The sequence below is a fragment of the Ischnura elegans genome, chromosome 3, assembly GCF_921293095.1.
Source record: "Ischnura elegans chromosome 3, ioIscEleg1.1, whole genome shotgun sequence".
NCBI lineage: Eukaryota > Metazoa > Arthropoda > Insecta > Odonata > Coenagrionidae > Ischnura > Ischnura elegans.
The window spans coordinates 104,564,351-104,571,270 of record NC_060248.1 but is presented as its reverse complement, the minus strand read 5'-3'; the positions used below and the strand labels follow the sequence as shown (position 1 = coordinate 104,571,270).

At 35.1% G+C, this 6,920-nt stretch overlaps 1 long non-coding RNA gene across 1 annotated transcript; it reads right to left on the bottom strand.

Annotated features, from left to right (window-relative positions):
- Positions 1–1,752: 1,752 nt before the first annotated feature.
- Positions 1,753–2,131, bottom strand: LOC124155083. Its single transcript, XR_006864119.1, has 2 exons — positions 2,062–2,131; positions 1,753–1,826 (listed from the first exon to the last, which is right to left on the bottom strand). It is a non-coding gene; the product is annotated as an uncharacterized LOC124155083 (long non-coding RNA).
- Positions 2,132–6,920: the final 4,789 nt, after the last annotated feature.

Genomic DNA, 6,920 nt, shown 5'->3' with positions numbered 1-6,920 from the left:
AGAGACACATTCTATTCACGAAATAATGTAAAAGGTCAAAAATACCGGCATGAAGATGTTCATCAAAAATGTTAACCTAAACTTTCTGAAACCAAAATAACTCCCATTGCTTTAATTTGCATCAAATAAGCGTTCTAGTTGTATAATAACACGATATGTTTACCTATTTTTTATTCACTATTGAATTTTTACTCCACAACGATGAAATTAAGGATAAATGCCGCATGAAAAAATTGTTCATCAGAAATGTTACCCCAAGTTCACATCGAATATTTACACTGAGAAGTTGCTCAAATATGTTTGCCCATAGTTAGATGACATCAAAACCAAACCACGTTATCATTTTCGTACATATTCTAGTCATTAAATGATGTCAAATGCCAATAAATACCGACATGAGGATGTACACCAAAAATGTTAACCCAAACTTTATGAAACCAAAATAACTGCCATTGCTTTAATTTACATCAAATCAGCGTTCTAGTTGAAATGTAACAAGAAATGTTTACGTATTTATTATTCACTATTGAATTTTTACCCCACAATGATGAAAATAGAGATAAATGCCTCGTAAGCAAAATGTTCATCAGAAATGTTACCCTAAGTTCTCATCAAATATTTATGCTGATATATTCCTCAATCATGTTTACACATCGTTAGATGACATCAAAACTAAGCCACTTTATCATTACGAGACACATTCTAGCCATTTAATGATGTAAAATGCCAATAAATACCGACATGAGGATGTACACCAAAAATGTTAACCCAAACTTTATGAAACCAAAATAACTGCCATTGCTTTAATTTACATCAAATCAGCGTTCTAGTTGAAATGTAACAAGAAATGTTTACGTATTTATTATTCACTATTGAATTTTTACCCCACAATGATGAAAATAGAGATAAATGCCTCGTAAGCAAAATGTTCATCAGAAATGTTACCCTAAGTTCTCATCAAATATTTATGCTGATATATTCCTCAATCATGTTTACACATCGTTAGATGACATCAAAACTAAGCCACTTTATCATTACGAGACACATTCTAGCCATTTAATGATGTAAAATGCCAATAAATACCGACATGAGTATGTACACCAAAAATGTTAACCCAAACTTTATGAAACCAAAATAACTCCCATTGCTTTAATTTACATCAAATCAGCGTTCTAGTTGAAATGTAACAAGAAATGTTTACGTATTTATTATTCACTATTGAATTTTTACCCCACAATGATGAAAATAGAGATAAATGCCTCGTAAGCAAAATGTTCATCAGAAATGTTACCCCAAGTTCTCATCAAATATTTACCTCGATATATTCCTCAATCATGTTTACACATCGTTAGATGACATCAAAACTAAGCCACTTTATCATTACGAGACACATTCTAGCCATTTAATGATGTAAAATGCCAATAAATACCGACATGAGGATGTACACCAAAAATGTTAACCCAAACTTTCTGAAACCAAAATAACTCCCATTGCTTTAATTTGCATCAAATAAGCGTTCTAGTTGTATAATAACACGATATGTTCACCTATTTATTATTCACTATTGAATTTTTACTCCACAACGATGAAAATAAGGATAAATGCCGCACAAGAAAATTGTTCATCGGAAATGTTACCCCAAGTACACATCGAATATTTACACTGATACATTACTCAAACATGATTGCCAATAGTTAGATGACATCAAAACAAAACGACTTAATGATTTAGAGACACATTCTATTCACGAAATAATTTAAAAGGTCAAAAAGCTTTTATTTGCATCAAATAAGCGTTCTAGGTGCATAATAACACGACATGTTTACCTACTTATTATTCACTATTGAATTTTTACTCCACAACGATGAAATTAAGGATAAATGCTGCATGAGAAAATTGTTCATCAGAAATGTTACCCCAAGTTCACATCGAATATTTACACTGATATATTCCTCAAACATGATTGCCCATAGATATATGACATCAAAACAAAACCACGTTATCATTTTCGTACATATTCTAGTCATTAAATGGAATTGCATAATAACACGACATGTTTACCTACTTATTATTCACTATTGAATTTTTACTCCACAACGATGAAATTAAGGATAAATGCTGCATGAGAAAATTGTTCATCAGAAATGTTACCCCAAGTTCACATCGAATATTTACACTGATATATTCCTCAAACATGATTGCCCATAGATATATGACATCAAAACAAAACCACGTTATCATTTTCGTACATATTCTAGTCATTAAATGATGTCAAATGCCAATAAATACCGACATGAGGATGTACACCAAAAATGTTAACCCAAACTTTCTTACCGCTTGTAGTTACTCATTTGTTTTTTGATTCCAAATATCAGCATAGGGGCGGTGTCTCCGATGTACGTGAAAAATGTATACCATACCTCCGTTCTCTAAAATTCCATATTCCGACCAAGGAGCTTAGAAGAATATGGAGTCGCTGGAGACCCCCGCCTCCCGTGGCAAATATCGGCCATCTTGCTACGCTCGTGCGCGTCATCCCCTTCACTTGTCTCCTTGAATAATTCCGCCATTTCTTCCATGAATGCCAGGTAGTGTTGCCTGTTATCTTTAATCCAAGAACTCTGTATACAGGGTTCTTGCTTTAATTCACAGTGGACCCTATTGGAGTTTTTTTATATGTATTGACGACTTACCTACCTGTCAACAACACCGATTCTAAAACAATATTGCAGATAAATAAATGAAGATCCAACAATTTTTCATTAGATTTAGGCATTAGGGTACTGTAATTAGATATTACAAGAACATTTAACTTAAATAAGGGCCCCCGCGCACTAGCAACTTCTACAAAGCAACTATTTTTTCGCTTTGAGGAAGTTCCAATGAAACACACGGCATTCACTGGCTTCGCGCATGGGCGATGTTTTAGTTTCCGCAGCTAAATAATTGCGTCCGGACCTATTACTATTGCCGGCAGGATAGGACCACGTTGAGAGCTGCCATTAAAAAGTTGCCAGTGCGCAGGGGCCCTGAGTGATTAGTCTGAGAAGAATTGGCTTCAATTTAATACAGAAAAATATTTACGTTATGATTCTCAACAAAATCTAAATGTGCACGATTAAAGTACCTATGTGTCGGATAAAAGTCATTTTTTTTATATTTCCAAGCACACTCCTTCACTGGATAACCTGATGAGGTATTTACATTGCATTAATTCAAAATGTTACGAAGCGCGGAATGATTCTGAGTTTAGTAATTATGATATGTATGGTACGCCAGCTTGACGGTAAAATTTGCCAATTACTTAAGGCAAAAATAAGTTGAAGGTAATATTTTAAATCCGTATTATCGCCGGTTATTATCACCGGTTTATTCCACTTATTTAAAAAAATAAGTTGAATAAACCGGTGATATTTTAAAGCCGTGATTTAGCCGCAATTCCATCAGTTTTCGCCATATACGCCCGTTCAGAAGCTCAATGTTTTGAGCGTAGTGGGCGTGGTCAGTCCTTCCCATCAACCCCCATTTCTGCCACTCGTTTCTCTGTATACCTGGGGTAGCCATGTCGCCTCCATGTTCTTCTAAGCTCCTTGATTCCGACCCTCCGACCCAAGGCCGTGAAAGAAGTATAGGCCGCCGGCTTACCTAATGTTGTGGATAAGACACCGCGTGAAGACCTGGGGCGCTAGTGAAAATTCATCAAGTTCAGCATCCTATTCGATATCCTTCATGCTATTACCAACATAATCCTTTTAGTGTGAATTACTTTTCATTGGCAAAATAAAGAGCAGTGCAGCGGAAGAAACATATTTTAATATTGTGTAATGTTATCTGCGGATACATATGAACGATATTTTATACGGATTAATGCATATTGTGCAAAAGTAACCTACGCCACTGTACTATGCGAACATTGTGCAGTTGCTTTACCTGCCTATGTTTTTGTTGACAGAAACATTCGTTTTGCTCGAGGTATTACCAGTATTACTCAGTTATCTCGTTATCTGGACAATTAAAACATGAAAATAAGTGGAAATAATTATGGATGTTCGATATTTGAGTAAGGAAGGATGTGCCCTTGAATTGAATTTCTATCATGTTGAGGTGTGAATGTTGGATAAAGATCAACTCAATGAAATAGGTAAGAACTCTAATTACATTCTATGAATATGACCTCTTCGAATGGGAACCTATCTTATTTTTTTTCTTCACAGTGAAATTTATGCTATAATTCATCAGTCGCGTATAGCATGAGACATTGGCTTTGTATACGCGCATTATTTTGACCCATGAAAGGTCAACCCACGCCCCGGGAAATAGCGACAAAATTATGCTGACACATAATGCTTTATATTTCTGGTATAAAGACGGCTTTTTTAATTAAACTTATAATTACACCTTAAAATTGGTTAATTTTATTATTTTCAGCAAGAAAAGTATTCTTTCTTATCACATATTGGCAGGAAAAACACTCTAAAACATAAGTACAGGCAATGTTCCACTCGGTCATTTAATGAGTCATAAAACAAAATATAGCAAAAAAATACCTTAAAAGAATAGAAAAGTAAACAAAATTGATGTAACTTAACATTTCAACCAGCATAAAGGATAAATATGTAAAAAAAAGGTACGTTAAATACTAGGGCGCTATCCTGATGTGTCCCGTGGAGAGCGCTAGTAAAGGCAACTTTTGACACTGACTTTTACGAAAAATTACAGCGAAAAACCGACTGAATCCACCTTAGAATTAACGATAAACTTCAGTATCACTGAAAAAGACATTGAAAGGGACCTTAATATATCCGTTAATAAACCTCATAACATGAAATACTTAGGCGCTATCGAGAGGTGGCCAAGTCGCAATAAGAGATTGCAGTGCATATGTAACCTGGTCATTTATTATTTCACCTATGCGACATATCTACAACAGGGAATTGTAAATGAATCACAAAGAATCAAACATATGGTAACATATCATTCCCAACCCCGACAATATATACAGCATAAACTACGCATGTTCAAAAACTAAGGCGCTATACTACGCATGTTCAAAAACTAAGGCGCTATCCGGACACCAAAAAAAAATCTGGAAAAGTTAAACATTTTTTAAATTTTTATTTTCGGTAAATATGAAAAGAAATTTGCCACAATCATAGATGAAACGAAAGCACGACGATACCACCGTTTTAAAATTCAACTGAAAAAATTACGGCACTAGAGGAAAATACTGGACCCACAAAAAACTGAAAGTAAAAATGTAAATGTGACATTTTAAAAAGACTCCTTCAGAATTTCGGATCGAAACTCATCTACATTAGGAGGTAACACATCAAAGATTATGTAAAACACATAGCCCATAAAGATTTACGTTACGTAGAGATACCACGAGTCGACAAATACAAGGTCGCCCACCCCGAATCACCCGCATGGAAGGTAAGTGGTATGAATGGTAAAATATTTTTTCCCGACTATCGAGCCCGGCCTAAAGCTGTGATGTCACCCTAATCGTAGAAAAACATGTTCAACCAAGGAATGAAAATGAAAAACGACACAGTAAGTACTTTTCTCCTCTGAAATCTAGGTATTGGATTGCCTAACTCACTGCCTACGACACCATCAAAAAAATCTGTAAAAGTTAAACATTTTTAAAAATTTTATTTTCGGTAAATATGAAAAGAAATTTACCACAATCATAGATGAAACGAAAGCACGACGATATCACCGTTTTAAAATTCAACTGAAAAATTTACGTCACTAGAGGAAAATACTGGACCCACAAAAAACTGGAAGTAAAAATGTAAATGTGACATTTTAAAAAGACTCCTTAGGAATTTCGGATCGAAACTCATCTACATTAGGAGGTAACACATCAAAGATTATGTAACACACATAGCCCATAAAGATTTACGTTACATAAAGATACCACGAGTCGACAAATACAAGGTCGCCCACCCCGAATCACCTGCGTGTAAGGTAAGTGGCACGAATGGTAAAATATTTTTTCCCGAAGATGGAACCCGGCCTAAAGCTGTGATGTCACCCTAATCGTAGAAAAACATGTTCAACCAAGGAATGAAAATGAAAAACGACACAGTAAGTACTTTTCTCCTCTGAAATCTAGGTATTGGATTGCCTATAACGCACTGCCTACGACACCATCAACAAAATCCGGAAAAGGTAAACATTTTTAAAATTTTTTTTTTCGGTAAATATGAAAAGAAATTTACCACAATCATAGCTGAAACGAAAGAACGACGATACCACCGTTTTAAAATTCAACTGAAAAATTTACGTCACTAGAGGAAAATACTGGACCCACAAAAAACTGGAAGTAAAAATGTAAATGTGATATTTTAAAAAGACTCCTTCATAATTTCGGATCGAAACTCATCTACATTAGGAGGTAACACATCAAAGATTATGTAACACACATAGCCCATAAAGATTTACGTTACGTAGAGATACCACGAGTCGACAAATACAAGGTCGCCCACCCCGAATCACCCGCATGGAAGGTAAGTGGTATGAATGGTAAAATATTTTTTCCCGACTATCGAGCCCGGCCTAATGCTGTGATGTCACCCTAATCGTAGAAAAACATGTTCAACTAAGGAATGAAAATGAAAAACGACACAGTAAGTACTTTTCTCCTCTGAAATCTAGGTATTGGATTGCCTAACGCACTGCCTACGACACCATCAACAAAATCCGGAAAAGGTAAACATTTTTAAAATTTTTTTTTTCGGTAAATATGAAAAGAAATTTGCCGCAATCCCAGAGGAAACGAAAGCACGACGATACCACAGTTTTAAAATTCAACTGAAATATTTACGACTCCAGAGGAAAATACTTGACCCAAAGAAAACTGGAAGTAAAAATGTTAATGTGACATTTTAAAAAGACTCCATCAGAATTTCGGA